We start from the raw sequence: 17,876 nt of genomic DNA on the forward strand, positions 1-17,876 counted from the left end.
TAGACACGGTGATAGTGCATCCTGCATTCTTTTCTGTGTTTGCTACTAGTGAATATTAATGTATTTTTGTTGCGTTTTAGCAGAAGCTTAACTTTTTCACCCGCATACACCCACACTTGGCTTTCCAAGGCAGCTGGAATCTAAACGCCAACATTAGGTACTTAGGCCTCCTCTAACACATTGCCATTGCTATACAACAATAAACAATAATTTGCTCATTGGAAACGACAAATTTTTTTCAACAACAATTCATTCTCACAAGGTCCTGGAAATAGTCTAAGCCAGTAATGCTGGGTCACGATTAAGGTGGGAACAGAGCTGTCCTGAAAATCGAAGGAGCTGCCCTGCCTAGCTTCCTCCTCTGGCAGTGGCTGGGGACCCTGGCAGATGGCTGTACACTGCAGTCTTCATGGCCAGCGCCTCAACATCTCCTGCTGCGTCTTCACGCCGCCATCTGTTCCATGCAATACAATCCTCTCTGCCTCCTTCTTACAGGAATCCATGTGATTGCATTTGGGGCCTTCCAGCTGGATAATCCGTGATAATCTTCCGTCTCAAGAGCCATAAATTAATCACACCTGCATAGACTTTGTTAGAGAAGGCAGAAGTCAAAAGTTTCGCAGATTCAGAAGGCCATTATTTTTACAACCTGCTGTAGCCTCTTGATCACATCTGAACTGCCCGGAGCAAGCCCTGCTTTTATGTAGTTCATTAGCTTAAGATGGAGATAGAATTTGAATTCTGAACCCAAGGATTCTCTCTGGATGTCTATTCTGGGCTTCTTTGTCATCATAAGGAGTTCCGTTGATTGTACCCTTTCCTGTTGTCACTGCTAATGTTGGTTGAGATTTAGCCATTCTGCTTGGAAGACCCTGGGCTCTGTCTTGAAGACTAAAAATTGCAGTGGAGTCCTCACCTTCACCATTGTCCTTTACTAGGTGTTTCTCAGTTCCTGCCTGCTTTTGCATGTCCTCCCATTCCCAGAAGTCCTTTCTGTCTCCTACAGTATATATAGTCACAGTCTATAAACCAGGCGCTCCAACAGCAGACATCTTCTATTTCTCGAAGCTGATTCTTTATATTTTCAAGAGTTATGAGGGCAAATATAAACGGTGAAAATGTTGGCTATAGTCTAAACATCTATATCTTTCTGACAAAAGGGATTAAAGAACGGAAACTTTGGTTGGTATATAAAATTAATAATAACAAATAAATATATATATATATAAAAAATCTAAAGCAAAGGGTAAATTGTAAGTAAGTAAGCATTTATAAAGTGATATAAATTTAAATTATCTTAAGAGTCAAGAAGAAACACAGGACTCCAGATATAGTCAGTGGGAGAGCACTTGCCTAGCTAATTTGGCTTTCAGTCTCCAGCACTCCATAACACACAAATAACAGCAGTCCACAGGAAACCCTAAACAAGAGATTAGAAAATGTTTGGAGCAAATAATAATTAACGTTAAGACACACATCTTTGCCTCTAGCATACAGCTCCAGATGTGAGTTCTCAACTGTTGCTCCAGCTGTTGGCCTGCTGCTACCTTGTTCCACCATCATGGACTCTAACCCTTGGGAACCATAACCCACAAACCAACTCCTTCTTTTGTATGTATAGAAAGATATATTAAATCTTTCTAGATATATTGAACAGTAATTAGAGGCCGGAGCAATGGCACAGTGTTTATGAGCATTTGTTGCTCTTCCAGAGGACCCTGGTTCAATTCCCAGCACTTATGTCAGGCAGCTCACAACTCCCTGTAGCTATAGTCCAGGGAGTACAGATGCCTTATCTTGTCCCCTCAGGCAACTGCACACATGTGTGCACATACTCACACAGAGATGCAAACACACATAGATGCATGCACACCACACACACATTACTAAATAACAAAATAATCTTTCACTTACGGCAAGTATTTAACAAAAAAGAAGACTGAAATCCATTGATGTGTTCTATTTCAAGAGGACAGAAAAGGGATATTAAATCAAAACTAAGCAAGAGAAAGCAAATAATTGGTAAAATTAGCAAACAATAGCATAGAAATCAAATATGGATTACAGAAAGTTAATCAGTCCACATTCACAGTGTTGGAGTCCCAGTGTCTAGTGCACAGAATGATTAAGTACCACTAAGGGCAATGATGTGCAGAGGCAGCCCCCAGAAATGGACTGACACTGTTCTTTAGGACTAAGTCAGTCATTGATGGAGTGATGTGGTACTCAATCTTGATTGTCAGCCTAATAGAATCTATAATTGCTATGGAAATAAATCTCACGGCAAATATCTGGGAGCTTATCTAGACTTGGTTCACTGGAGTAGGAAGATCATCCAAAATATAGGTGATAGCATTCTGTGGGCTGTGCCTGGACGAGATAACGAGAAGGTGAGCTGAGTTCTCTGCTTCTGTACTGAGGTACCATATGCCCAGGCACCTTGAGGGCCTGTCCTTAGGACTTCCTCACCATGAATGATTTTTACCCTCAAACTGCAAGCCAAAACAAACTGTTGTCCTTAAGTTGCTCTTGTTGGCTATTTTGTTGTAGCTACAAGATGAGTCACAATGCAAGAGGGCTCAATTGAAGGTTAGTTCATGCAACTTCCCCCTCCTGCAGGTTTTATGATGTAGCATAAAGCTTTCTCCAGATACAAGGTTTGGGCTTTACAGCACCCATACTGCTCCTTATAAATCACCCTCTTTCAGGGATTCTGCTAACAGCACAAAATGAACAATGACACATGGCCTAATGTTCAATTCTCTGTCGACTACAGATGATAGAAGTAGCCATTATTTTGAAGAGTCATTCTGAAAATAGAATGTGCGATGTCTAAAATGGCAGCTGGAATTGAGGGAAAGAGTGTATTCATTAGGGCTGAGGGTTGGAGTTGGCTAAGAGTGTCTGACCTCCAACTCATGGGGAGCAACAAAATACGGCCACAACTTGACACTAAATTACCCAGGTGCCCTGTCCTTTTTAGATCTATGAGTGGAAAGACTTTTGAGGACAAGGGCTTGACTAAGAAGTAACAGGTCTTTTATTACATTTTTATTACATTATACATTGATTTCTCTTATAGATAGGAGGGAATAATAAAAAGAAATCAGTAGATTATTGTGAAACAATGGCCGCTGTATAAGAATCCTCTAGTAATAAAAGCAGGTGCATTTTCTGAAAGCCTGCATTTTGAGGACACAGCAGTCACTTCCAAAACAAAAAGAATTCTGACCTTATACTTAATCTTCAGGAAAATTGTTAGGCTCCTGGAGAGAAATTTGTTGACAGAATTTCCAATGTTTAGTATTTGCAAACCAATTTGGTAGTGTTGTCTCCCCAACACCTCACACTCACAGAGAGTGTGTGTATGTGTTTGCTCCTGGCTTTGTGTTGTGTTCTTCCTGATTGCTGTGTGCATCTCCTTGCCGAGTTCCCAATTGGCCCTGAAAAGCTAGGTCAGTGGGCTGATGAGATCTGAGATGCTACGGGCTGAGACACACTGCAGGCTGAAGGAGAGGTTGCAGGCTGTGTTCAGCAGGACTCTTCAAACCAGTGGGCAGAATGTCTATTGCCATACTGACAGGGTTCAGGGCAGCCTTGAATTTTGATTGGGAAAACAAAACAAAACAAAAAAACAAAAAACAAAAAACAAAAAACCAAAAAAAAAAAAAAACCCATGCCTTTCTCTACTCCCCTCTCCTTTGTCACATCAGGCTATGTTGGGAATTGCTCTCCTGGGAAGCTTCCAAGTGAGGAATTGGTGGGCGGAGCAGAGGAGAGAGGAAGAGAGAACTCCCCAGGGAAAGCTGGGATGCAGTTGTGGTTTCCTTAACTTTCTCTGAGATTCAGTCAGTGGTGGAGGAAAGTGGAATGTTTGAAGAATGACAGTCAATGCAGTGTGAAAGAAAGGCGGGGACTGGGGTGGGGTTGGGACCCGGCAGAGTCAAGTGCAGTTGAGCAATGGAAAGCCCCAGGAAGGAGAAGGCAGAACTCTGATTGCTTATGAGCTTGCATCATCCATTGAGAAAGCAAAACTGCCCTTGGCTTCTTTAGGAGATGTCCAGCTACATTATCCACTATGTTGCCAGGGTGAGGCAATCCTGACCATGTGAGGAAACTGTCATGAAAGCGCACCTGTCCACTTAGCTATTTGCTGTGCCTCAGCTTTCTTCAGCAATACCAGACCCACTGGCTATGATTCCAGCCTCTAGAAGCAGACCCCAAGCTTAGAAACTGATTGTGTCCTGAATAATCTCTAATGCAAGTGCATACTTTCGCATGCTTTATAAATGTGGCAAGAGGAATATGCCAATTCAATTGTTTAAAAAAAAAGCTTCAATATGAAGATGATTCTGGGAGAAGAAAGGGCAAGAGCTTTACAGGACCCATACCACATAAAGTTATGGAGTGGAAAAATAATGATGGTTTAGTCTTATAATCTGGGATCAGCTTGTATCTAGATGTTTATGGGTGTGAGTATCCAGTCCTGTTGCACAAGCATGACTATTATACTTAAGCTCATAATTGTAACAGCACAGAACACGAAAAAGTGATTTGGAAAAAGCAAACCACTGTGCAGCAGGCATTGCCAATGTTTTTATATAAATAGAAATATAGGTATGTCATGAACAGATGTACAGATTTTGCTCTCTGAGAAAAGCCATTACAGAACCTGGAAAACGTCTGCTTTATTTGAAAGTATATGAGCCTAATGAGATAGAAATAATCTGAATGCTATTCATAATTCTTTGTGTGTCTGTGCTTATGTTCATTAGATCAAGAAATGCACAAGCGGCATTGTATGCTTGTAAAAATGACAACTTGCTTATCTTATCTCGCCCTCCACAATATTTACAATGCTAGTACTCACTAAGGGAATGAATGGGAGGATAAGATGATGGCATGGTGGAGATTTCAGTATTCTGTTCAGCTCTTGTAAACTTGAGTACTTGGTGCTTTTCTTTTTCTTTTTTCTTTCATTTCGTTTCATTCTATGCTTTCTCTTTCCTGGAGAAGGGTGTATTGAAAGGCAGCTAATTGAGATTTGCTGAGCAATCAAGAGATACTAATATTGAAAGCACATTCCCTGCTAAACTGTTTTCTAATTTTGTCCCCCTGGATTCCCTTTGCAAGTTCTACATCTCATTCTTGCGGAGTTCTGGTACACCACACAGAGAATAAGACACATGCCAAGTAATCCAAGAAGTGTGTGCAGTTCAGTGGGAAAGGTGGAATGTCCTGGAGAAGAGGATACAAGACTATCAGGCATGTTATGGGGAAACATGGCTCTGGAGGCTTTGACACTTGTAGCTGTGGCAAGAGGGTTTCTGGCATACACAGTATGTATGGACGATAACAATGTACACAGTATTTATGTATTATAACAATGTATCTATTGTTCCTTTTAACCGGGAGTCTTCCAGGGCTGTGAAGAGAATATACAAGGTAGTTCTTGATGGCACTAAAAACTTTGAATATTGGGTATCTGTACTTAGCATTTGGTAGCACCAGCCTTCTCTTTAACAACACTCCAGGGGGCAAGCCGTTCACGAACTCATGAACATGAGTGTTCGCTTATGTTCAGCATGCGTTAGGATGGCTACTTACCGAGGTGCAAGACAAATTGGGCTCTAAAGAGGAAGAGGGTATCTTGTTTCCTCATTAGGTACTGAGAGAACACAGGCTCTATTTCAATTTTATTTAGTCTCTTCCTGGTCTTCCACTAAGGGGTCCCTCGGGTTTCATAGCTTTCTGGTTCTACCTGGAAAGACAGGAGAGATGACAAAGGCACACAACGACATTCTGCCCTCTGAAAAGCAGTCTCGCAATCACCTACCTGTTCGGCTTTGTATATTCAGACTTAAGCGCATGAGACGGGTTATCAGTCAGCATGGTGGCCATTATTTTAAGAATTGGCTGCTAACGGAACTGCAAACAGCAAATGCTTTACTCTGACAGTTTGTTTTATAGTGTCTTCCCATTTAAAATAATGGACTCTATATGAACTATTTTCCACCACACGAAGAAAAGAGTTTCTGCTTTTTGATATAAGGAAAACTTCCGTGGCGTATCTGGGCAATGACTGGGAACTGAAACGAGACAAAATCTCCAGTTCTGATATTTCTGTGATTTCTCTCCACCTAATTGTGCATTTTGTTGTTTTCTGGTTCCTCACTGAAGTACATGTTCCATATTGAGTCTTTGCCTTAGGTGGTATCCCTGGTTAAATCTCTAGGAGTTCCCGGAGTCTGGTTTTGTCAGATTCTCCCCCCCCTTCCTCTTGGAGCCTTTAATGTTGGGTCCTCAAAACAAGTTCCCTCCTCCAAAGCTCTCTGACCAAGAAGCAGAAGGTTTTGGAACCTCGGACTTCAAAGGTTCAGAAGCTGTGAGTCCACAGAAACCCTGGAGTTGAGAATGACATCTCCTCTGTCCAATCAAAGGTGCAGGTTTCTCTCCGGTCCCCGCCTCCCTTTCCCTGCGGCCCCAATAACTGCACTCTGAGGCCCCGGCTTCTGCTGTCAAGTAGCTAGGGTGGGCTCCGCCTAGGCGAGGAGTGGCGCCGGTGGGAGATGCGCTCCCAGCTGTTTGCGGCGGCAGGAGCGGGAAAGCTGTAGGGCCAGGCAGCGCAGCGGCGACAGGAGTGGGGAACAGGTAGGAGGCAGGCTCGCCCTTCTGCAGAGCGCAGGGAAGGCATGCTTCCCAGAGGCCACCCAGCCCCTGCCCCGCCCTGCTTACCCCGGCTCCCGGGGTCGCTGTGGCTGTCACCTCAACGTCCATGACACCAATCTGAAGATGGGATGGAGAGGGTGGTCGGATGCTGGAGCCGGGGCAACGCACCGGGAAGGGTTGCTGAGAGGAGCCCAAGGGGCAATGCGTCTGGGCAACTTTGCTTGTAGTCATTGAGGCTGCCTGCGGGGTCGGGCCTGGGGTTTGCCCTGTCGAAGTGGCTGGGGCCTGGGGGTGGAGACGTGACAGCTGTCGGATCCGCAGGTCCTCTCTGCATCTCAACTGCTCAGCACGCCAGGCGCCGCCTGCTCCCCTCCCCCGCACCTGCAGGGTACCCTCCGGAACAGCTCTGACTGCCGGTACTTGCAGTAAGGGAGGCAAGGGCTGGTGCGTCCCCAGGCTAAGGACTAGCTCCCCTTGGGCGTGGGGACTGGGAAGAATCCAGGCGTTTTTCTGATTAATCCAATCTGAGGAAAAGCCAGGGTCTCCCCTCCACGAGGTACTGCGGACTGGGCACTGCAGAGAGGTAGCTTCCCGACTGCCTCACTGTTTCCCACCAGGAACTACCACTTCATCTAGTCAAATGACTGTGTCAGGATGGACCCTAAAGCATCCTCCCTGGGTGACCGTATTTGGGAACTAGGTGTTGGCCCAGTGCCGATTCCTACTGGAATCAGATTGCTGGTAGCAGGCAGGAGAAGAATTGCGGGGAAATCAGACACCATGCTGGGAAAATTCCTGAAAAAATGGAATGGTGGGAAAGAAGCAAGTGAGAGGTGTATCCGTTTCTGGTTGTCCTGTTTTTCATGCCAAATCCAGCATGGGCATCTGTACGTGTGCCTGTGTATGCACATCTCCAAGGTGGAGCTATATATAGCTCCCGCGCAGCCTGCCCGGGTTCCTTGCTGCTGAGCGGGCTGCCTTGGCCTTCTCAGGCAATCCGCAAACACTGGGTGGGAGGGGCGAAATAGAATTAAATTCTTCATCCATGGGGAGAGCCAGGGAAGAGAAACTGAGAGTAACAAGCCCCCACATGGAATAACGTTTTGGTAAAGCACAGAAATCAATGCATTCCAATATTATTCTGAATGCATTCTTGGTTCTTATCCCGCGTTTTTAGGAATCTGGTGCATATCGACCATTGCAGCCTGAAGTGTAGCATACATCACACTAATGCATGTCTTTTCTGCACTATTTCAGTGACTCATTGGTGCACAATGTTGTGCACATGCTTGCTTCTTGATTATTTGGCATTAAATATATTTGTGTGGTAACTTATAGCCAGCTGCACTGAGGGGTCTGAAAAGGACCCACCCACTTTTCAGGATGCAGGACTGTGGTTCTGGTAGGGCCTTTGGAGGTAGTTTTGATACAATTTCTTGAACAGATTTTTCTTGCGGCTTACATAAATTTGTGCTAATATGATATTTCAGATTTATTTGAAGTCTTTTTAGATGTTTATATATTCATTTTTGTCACTATCCAGGGTTATTTCCTGATAACAGCCTTTCCATTGTCATGAATCAGAAGGACCAAATAGTGTGCGTCCACAAATTTCAGCTCTGGTCTTAGCAAAGCCTGCTCTGCGTGCATGCAGAGCAACTTCTCTTCAGACAGCGCTCTCCACAGTATTCCATTGTCATTGGTCCTTGTAATAAATTAAATAGTGTTGTAATAAGCGTAAATAGTGTTGATATCAGCAAGGCTATGCAACTCATTTGTTCATTTATTGCTTTATTTTTTCAGAATTAATTTTTGGCTTCCTAGATGTCATTCTAATATTCCAGAGGGAGTTGGAGGTGTTGAGTTTTGTCACCCTGACTGCCTGCCAATCTGATTCGTGGAGTGCTTTATTCTCTTAGAATGTGAGCCTAGTGGCATTCCAGGGACGAGTGATAGGGTCGACTCCGAGGTTTATCCTGAAGCTTCTCTTAAAAATCTGTGCTTGGCCGGGCACTGGTGGAACACAGCTTTAATCTCAGTACGTTGGAGGTAGAGGCAGGCAGATCTCTATGAGTTCAAGACCATCCTAGTCTTCAGAGTGAGTTCTAGGATAGCCAAAAGGCTACACAGAGAAACCTGGCCTTAAAAACAAACAAACCAAAAATGTGCATGCTTCCACTGTGGGAGTGAGTACTTAATACGCTGTGGGTAAATAGACTTCTAATCTATAACTTGAGTCTCTTTGGAAACACATGTGGAGACCTCATCACACTTAGTCTTATGCTGGTTAACCTTTTGTATCTATCTGGTTTATTATCTGTAGTGTGATTATTAAAAACTCAGAGACAGTTTTTAGGGTTCAACCTGAAGACCAGCAAAGCAAAGCAGCCAGCCACTGACTCTTAACCTGTACCTCAGTCTGAAAATGGCAATTCTGCCTCCAGTAATCCTCATAATGAGGCTGACTGATAGCTGTCTCCTCCAGAGTCTTATAATGCTTTCTAGTGCTGTGATCAAAGGCATGTACCATTACTGCCCAGTTTCTATGGCAAACTAGTGTGGTTACTGGGATTAAAGGTGTGGGTCACCACTGCCTGTTCTGTAAGACTGATTAGGGCTGCTGTTTTACTTTCTGATCTTCAGGCAAACTTTATTTATTAAAATACAAATAAAATATCACTACAATTATCTAGTAGTGCTTTTCTGAAAACATTTGTGCTGGTTTTTTCAAGTTGACACAAACTACCGTCACCTAGAAAAAGGGAACTCCAATTTGAAATTGCTACACTGAGACTATACTTTTGAGACGTCCATTGGGATTTCATTATTTCTAATTGATGAAGGAGAGACCAACCTACTATGAGAGAGCTCGGGCTATAAAATGAAAGTAGCTGAACTAGTCAGAGATTGATGCAGGGGTACCTAACCTACTGTGGGCAGCACCACTCCTATTCAAAGGGTTCAAGATATAAAAGAAAGGTAACTGAACTAGCCAAAGAGGGGCAGTAAGCAATGTTCCTCTGTGGCCTTTGCTTTGGTCTGTGTATTATCACAGCAACAACAATTAAAAAAAAACCAACTGGGACATTACAACCTATGTGGTTTTATAGTTATCACACTGAAAGTTCTAAGCATACTCAAAGGTATCCCCTGAAAACCTATTATCATGGCAAATGATTCCTATCGGGGCTACAATGATTTGAGGTTCATCTATTTGTCAATAGACAGCAGAGTTGAGGGCTACTTTTGGGAATGCTGACTCCATGATCCTGTCTGTGATGACCAATGGCTGATGTGAGGGTGTTTCTGCATTCTTGCCCCAGAATCATTCAGTTTTCTAACACAGGTAATGCCTAGATTCTGCCATGTATTCTTATTGTGCTCCATGCATCCATCTAGAGAGTTGGGTGAAAGATAGATTTCTACAAGTAAGAGCGTTTCATAGCTTGCCTTAACCACACTCCCCTCTCCTCCATCCCCAAATCAGTAAATATGAAGTCATCATTGGTCCCTTGGACATTCTTGGTGTTCAGTTTTTTTTTTTTTATTGTTCAAGTCTCTTGCATCTCTAATCCCCATCATAATAATCATAGTAAATCAGATGCGTTTTCCATGGTGCATGTGTTACCCCTGATACACACCTATCAACATGTTCCATTCTCTGCTGTAAATAACCCATTTGCTTGGCATGTACCCAGCTAATCTCTTGATGTTTCCAGTCAAATGCTATCATTTCTACAAGCAAATTGCCTATGGTCTGCATCATCTCCCCAGAACCTAACCCCTCTAAGTCACCGGTAAGCTCCCTGTTTCACAGGAGCAGCGTTTGCTTTCTGCTACTAGCACGCTGGCTATTGTTCCTCCCTCCAACAGTCATTCTCCTTGGTTTCCCCTCTTCCGCCAGATTTCAGTAGTAGACACCACAATCATCTGTTGTCAAGTTTTCTTACTTCTCTCAGCCTCCTTTCTTGGTCTCCCTCCTATTTTTGCTTTCTTTTCCAAGCTCTCAAATGAAATATTTCCTTCTGCAGTTGCATTTCTATTGTGCTCCTGACAGTCAATGAATACTGTCCTGATTAAGAACATAGGCTGCAGGGGGCAGGGTGGGTAGGAGTCTTCATTATGCAGATATATGAATGCCAGCCGTGGGCTCTATAATAACACTGTGGAGGCTTTCCTGACTTTTACTGAGACAGTGTATGTGAAGGATTTAAGATGGAACTTGGGCCACGGTAATTACTCATAACTAGTAGCTGTTAAAGAGTATTATTTGTAATGATAGCGTAAGGAGTGAACACCCCTGTTTGCCTATCCCTAGTGATAGGCACCAGTCATAAACTGGCCTTTAGGAACACAGGCTACAACTTTCCAGACAATTTTGCTTGTGGCTAATACTTTTTAAGTCTTCCTTTCATCTAGAAGTGTCCACTATCTATTCAGTAGTTTATCTGTTCTTACTCTAATTTCTAATGTGTATCCTCTATTATGCCTTGCTGTTATAAACCTGGATTGGTAGAGTGGCAAATAAATCCACCAGCAGAGAAGCTTTATCCAAGATGCTACAGATCATTCAAGTATATTGTGTGTTAGATTTTTACTATTGGTTTTTCTTTATTTTGAAACTTTTTGCTGGTAGCAAGACATATTTGGGTCCAGCTGCTAAGGAGGACTGAGTTGTGTGCCGTTGGCCGTGTAGCAGATGGATAACGCATTGTTCACTACGGTTGAATGCGAGGCCTATTATGTAAAATTATATTGAAAAGTATGTAAATACTTAGTTATTTTGTTAAACTTAATTTCAGATAAAATTGAAAATAAATTTGAATATTTAATAGAAATTACATAATCACTAAGGAGAAATTAGAAATAAAGAAAATAGATTTTTTTCCTCCTTTTCTTTTTTTTGAGACAGGATGTCTGATAGGAACTCACTGTACTTACTGTGTAGAGCAGGCTGGACTTGAACTCATAGTGATCTACCTGCCTCTGCCTCTCCATCACTAGGATTAAATGCATGTGCCACTATGCTTAGGTCATTATTTTTCTCATTACTGTCAGTGTATATAGATATTTTCAATTTGTGCCTTTGAATATTGGATATAATGAAAGTAACTTGATTTTTGTGCTCCACTTTTTCTTCACATCAGACACTAGGCATTTGTTGATTTCATTGACCATTGTTATTAAGGAAGTATAGTTGGCTTCCAAGTAATTTTTTATAGAGTGTCATTAATACTTCTAGATTTTTCTTAGTTAAGGAACTGAATGCAAATGCACATGTTCCACATTTATGGTCACTTATTTCTCATAACTTATTAGAAGTTACTAGTGAAGACAAATATTTGTAGCCTCTTAATGAATACCGACAGTTTCTTAAACCCTTATGCACAGATTTATACTCTACCAATGGCTCTACCAATTTGGCAATGCGTTCTATTCTTTAACGCTTGGTATTAGAGCTTTTAAAGGTGACTATTTTGATGGTACAAGTTATACATTGAGTTCTTATAGTTTTGTTTTGTTTTTCTGTGCTTTGTACTGAGGTCATGGAATGTCATACTTGATTTGTGCTTCTCAATTTGTGAAGCTGGCTTGACTCAGGGCACTCCCATGTTCCTCATGGACCAGAACATTTGCAAAAGTGTTTCTTCTCCTGATGCTGCTTTTGGTTTTATTGGAGGGAGGGGAGCACAAGAAGTGGGGTTTGAAATGAGTCTCACTTTGTGTGCAGGCTGACTTTGGACACACCACATAGTTCAGACTGGTCTTGAGCTTGTGGAGATCCTGTTATGTTAGTCTCTTCAGTGCTGGGATTACAAATAGAAATTGCTATGCTCGACTGTGACTTTCTAGAAATGTACTTTACCATACAGCATTTGTAACTTTACTTTTGTTTATTAAGTCATGCACACTGCTGCTTCATCTATTCTTGAAGCTCAGAGAACTTTCTGCCAGGAAACAAACTGAGTATAAAAGCTCACATACGAGTTGTCTAAATTTCCTTTGTCCTCTAAAGCAAAACCAAACATGTGTGTATTTTACGTCTATCCTCATGTGACATGGCTTCTGGGTATACATATAATTTAATATCAGTCTGTTAAGATAACCTTTATTCTTCATGCGGATTTCAAAGTAAGTAGATGGCTCCTTAATGCTTTCTGAGTCTCCATCGTCCATTCCAAAAATACCTCAGGGCACAGTGTACAGCAGTAGGTATTAGCATCCAGGTTACTCAGCCAGAGCAGGGCGCATTGTTTGCACAATTATCTGAATGACTCAAACACTAAATTTGTTGCTGCGAGGATTATCCAGATGGTCCTTAGCTCGCTGGATAATTGCTCAGCCCTGCGCATGATGATGTAGACCTGAGTATGCCATGCCTTCCTTGTACCGTCTTGTGACTTCTTTCTAAGTGCCTCTGATTGGTCACTTTAGGTTCCTTATGTGAGCTGCTCCTTAACCTGTTCTCTGACAGCTATCAAGAACTCTACAGTGTGTGGTAGCAAACCCCAGTCAGGTAACCACTCTGTAACTAGTGTAAGTTACTTACTCTTTCCAACACTTCGTTTAATATGTTTTGAAAAAGATGTTCAGTGTTCAGAGACCACACTCTGGTCTTCTTATTGTAGTCTCCTTTACATCAAGTTCATTTTCCACCTCCCAGCCCCAACTGTCTTTCCAAAGCAAATTTCATAGTGAGATCCCTAGACCGAAGGTCTTTCGATAGGGTCTCCCCTTTTCTTTCCTAAGGCCCTCTTTATTTCACCTAAAGTATTTTGTCAGTAGTCCTTATTGAGTTTCTAAAATTCATTTCTCCATCTTCAGATCTCTTCTGTCTCTAGCTGCTGACTGTGCCCAGGTGACTCACAAGTCCCATTTCCCTCCCTTCACACTCTCTCTCTTTTCTCCCCTCCTCTGATATGCTCTAGTCTCCAACCTAAGTCACTTGTCTTCTTCGTTGTTTTTAGATTGTCTAACTCCCCATGTCTGCAACTAGGCTCTATCACTTCTGGAGTTGTTCCTTAGAGTACAAACCTTGAGCTTTTAGCCCATATTCAGAGTTTCTCACTCAGTCTCTAGCAACCAGAAACTAGTTCTGTATTGTAGTCGGTTGTTTTCTCTAAAGCTACTGTATGTGCCTTGAAGAACAGAGACCATTACTAGGTCTTCCTGTGTCCCAATAGGTCCTCACATATGTTTTATATTTTGTAAGTATTTCTGAAGACATAAAAGAAAACCAAGCCTGAATCTGTTTTTATGATTTCATCAAATGAAGTATGCATCTTTGCCTTGAAAAAGCAACAAATAAAAACTACTAGCCAAAGTGGTCTTTATAGTATTTCAAATTTAATATCCTGATTTTGTGGTTTAGGCAAGGCAGATAAAACATTTTTAATGAAGATTTTTGTAATTTCATTGTGTACTGAGAATCTCTGCCTAGGATAGGATAAGTCTATAATACAAAATCACTAAGTTAACTTCTTTTAAGCAATCCTGTATTTCATAAGGTAGGATGCATTTGTAGATGTATGGATGCTGTAGATAATAAATTCAACTGACTGGAATTAAATATTGGCAAACATAATTGCCATCTTCTCTGTTTAGCTATCAGTATTCATTGTCATCGCTGATATTTTACATTACTCTCCTTAACACACTCTCTCAGGTACATGATATCAGATCCTCACAAGGGTTTTGACGGTTACCTCAAAAGGCCTCAACATATAAAGAACTACAGGTAGCTAATGTTGAGAATGGGAGAAATGGTCTTCCCCAGGAAGAGCCACCTACTGATTCCTAATACCAAACAGTCAGCCCTGAAAATATATATATGAATAACCTTACACAGACTGAGAATGTTATAGTTAGGTATATACATGCATTACATACTCATAGATGGATGTAACAACATTCAATGAAACAAGGCCATGCATTCGGAAGAAAGAAAAGAAGGGTAATAGGAGGGTTCTGAGGGAGGAAATGAAAGGAGAAATGATGTAACTATACTATAACCTAAACATAAAAGAAAAAGTGTGATTATCTGATTTATGCATAAAGTCACAGAAATAAGTTTATTGCCTGAATTCAAATGTTTAGTGAGTTAAGCCCGAAAGGACTAATAGTACTCAGACCCAGTGTGTGTGCTAGTCTTACCACAGAAAGGCTCCCAATGTCTTGTCAGAATAACAACATTGGTCCAAATTTTAATGATCCATTGAAAGTCCTGGGCAGTGTACTACACCTTCCTTTCATCAGTAAAATCCATCAATAAGTACTTATACTTTCTCCAGGAGAAATTGAGGAGAATTCTTCTTTTACTCTTAGAATTTGTTTCAGAGTGTAGTTCTTTTTTTTAAATAAAAAAACATTTATTTATTATGTATACAATATTCTGGCTGTGTGTATGCCTTCAGGTTAGAAGAGGGCACCAGACCTCATTACAGATGGCTGTGAGCCACCATGTGGTTGCCGGGAATTGAACTCAGGACCTTTGGAAGAGCAGGCAATGCTCTTAACCACTAAGCCATCTCTCCAGCACATTTCTTTTTATTTATGGTGAAAAGTGCAATATCTTTCTCCTCATCTTTTTAATTTGAGTTATTGAAATAAATTTTGGGGATATTTCTAAATGAAGATGCTCAAGTTTATTTTTAGCTTTGCTTACCATAAAATTCTATACAGTCTTGAAGATTTATAGGAATCAAGTCAAAAGTCAAATTTTGGAGGGAGGTGGGAATTAAGACAAATAATAAAAAATTCATTTAAAAGTGATAGTACTTAGAATAATAATTCTACCCTGTCTGGACATTCAACATGTTGAGATTTAAGAATTATTTTCTGACCAGTTTGCAAGTGTATCATGTCTATAATTCCAATTCATTTATTAACAATAATCACTTACTGAACACCACAGTGAAAATCATTGTTTTAAATATGTTGCATGTGACATCTCGGCACTTTACGAACAGTGTAGATGGCTTGAAGCATGTACCACTCTATTGTGTAAGTCAGGAAATTAGAGCAAATACCTTATATGATGAGGTCAGAGTACAACCTCAAGGGTCCTTACCTTCCACCTTGTTTCAGACAGGGTCTCTTTATTGTTTGATGCTGATCAGTTTGAACAACGTTTTAGTTTTTAATCCTTGTGTTGTTATGTGCTCAGTCCTTACAAGAATAGCAGGCTTTAGTATTCTGTGGCTCATAGTATACAGATCCTAGGCTATGCTCACAAATATATTGTGTTAACCCAAGGAATTAAATCTTCCTAATTTTCAAATGTTTTATTCATAAATAGCTCATAAACAAAAAGTCTTCTGCTGTAGTGATTTACACGGTGCTGTTTTCCAAATGCGAATTAGATCTTTACAATGTAGCATTTAAATATTTATTATTACAATTTTGATGCAAACATGAGAGTTTTATGGCTTTCTGACCTAATTTTCCATCCCACCACCACAAACATTAGCAGTAATTCTATGCTATGGTTTGTAATCTGACCACATTTAATTGTCATGGTAACTGAAAATGCAGATCTCTATCCGCAGCTGTCAGGATGCCTGCTAAGATGCTAAGAACAGTGTAATATTTCAGCCTGAGCGTCAACTTGTTTAGTGCAACAAAATTTTATATCAGAAAATGACAGTATCTAATATTTTATACATCAGAGGCAATGCATTTTAATTGAAAATATTTTAAATGAGTAGCAGGTTGATTCCATTTTAGCCTTCACGTGTTGTTTTAGGATCTTTATAACTCTGGTTACTAGAAAACTAACCCAGTTTCTGGTAGTTGATGTAGATATTTGGGCTATGTGTAGGTTGAATGGTCACAAGCATGACAGCTACTTCTACTAAAGTACACATTAATGTATTCTGCAAAACCATGTTTAATTCTCTTTTATTGAAAATGGATTTTTTTCATACAATATATCATGGCTTGTTTCCCCTCCCTCTACTCTTCCTAGTTCATGCCCACCTCTCTTCCCATCTGGATCACCCCCTTAATGTCTCATGTTAGAAAGCAAACAGGCATCTAAGGGATAATAGTAAAATAAAATAAAACAAAAATAAAACAGAATAGGACAAAACAAACAAAACAGAAGGAAAAGAATCCAAGAAAGTGCACAAGAAATAGATATAAATACAGAGAACTACTCCTTTGAATATTCAGGACTCAAACCATAAAACTGGAAGTCATGATATAATATATATTACATTATATATGCATTATATATACATATATGTATAATATAGTATAAATATATAAATAGATAGATAGATAGATATAGATATAAACAATATATATGAAGTAAAAATAAAGTTTAAAAAAGCCTGGCACAATATTATGGAACAAAAAAACCTCCAAATATGCTGTTAAGTTTATTTTTTTTTCTGTTGGCTATCTCCTATTGGGCATGTTACCTGCCCTTAAGATTAATACTACTGGGCATGTAGTCTGCCCTTAAGATTAGTTTGTTTCCCCAGTGAGACTTAATTGAAGAGAATGAAATTTTCTTTTGCAGGTGGTTATTAATGGGAGATAGCTCCTGGGTTAGAGATGGGGGCTCGTGTGTTGTTTTTAGCCACAGTGGCGGGAAGGAAAGTCAGACCATACAAGAAACTCAACAAATTCGCATGGGAGGTTTATTGGGAGAGGGGAAAAAGAGAGGGATTAGGAGAAGCCTCTGTCATGAGAGTGGCAGGAGAGAGAGGGTCTTCTCTTTTAGGAGGCGATGTAGGGCCCAGGGAGTGGCCGTAGCTGGTGATGTATCCTGTGAGGACCTTTAGTGCTGGGTAGTCTAAGCACATAAGTGTTAACAGGTGCATGCACACAGGGAGTGCTCTTAGTGGTTGCTGTTGAGGAGGGCAGGCCAACGTACTGCCTGAATGCTAACAAGGTATCCACTTCTTTCAGCTCTAGAACCGCATCTGGTGCAAACCCCTTCTGGTCCCGCGCAGGCTGCCACTGTCTGTGAGTGTGTATGTTAATCAACTGTACGTCATGTGTGTTGGTCTTCCTCTTTTTAGAAGTTTGGTGTCCTTCATCCCCTCTGGCTCTTGAATCGTTCTGCCTCATCTTTCACAGAGTTCTTTAGGGCCCCGAGAGTGATTATGGAAGCATTCTATTCAGGGATGAGTGTTTCAAAGTCCCCCCCCCCCTCAATATTCACTGGCTGTGGATTTCTGTATTTCTTCCCGTCTGCA

The 17,876-nt window shown here is 41.1% G+C and overlaps 1 protein-coding gene and 1 pseudogene across 2 annotated transcripts in view; both read left to right on the forward strand.

Annotated features, from left to right (window-relative positions):
• LOC125407486 (axin interactor, dorsalization-associated protein-like) overlaps nucleotides 1–542 on the forward strand; it is a 43,368-nt pseudogene extending 42,826 nt beyond the window's left edge.
• Nucleotides 543–6,495: 5,953 nt separating this feature from the next.
• The window catches only part of Cntn1 (contactin 1), a 304,667-nt gene continuing 293,286 nt past the window's right edge, over nucleotides 6,496–17,876 (forward strand). The window contains exon 1 of one of the 2 annotated variants that reach the window (XM_048444803.3): nucleotides 6,496–6,651. The gene's annotated coding sequence lies outside the window, so the exon portion shown is untranslated. The remainder of the gene's footprint in view (nucleotides 6,652–17,876) is intronic. The other variant, XM_085678791.2, reaches the window with a different exon arrangement.

Source organism: Myodes glareolus, chromosome 19 (genome assembly GCF_982192425.1).
Source record: "Myodes glareolus chromosome 19, mMyoGla1.1, whole genome shotgun sequence".
NCBI lineage: Eukaryota > Metazoa > Chordata > Mammalia > Rodentia > Cricetidae > Myodes > Myodes glareolus.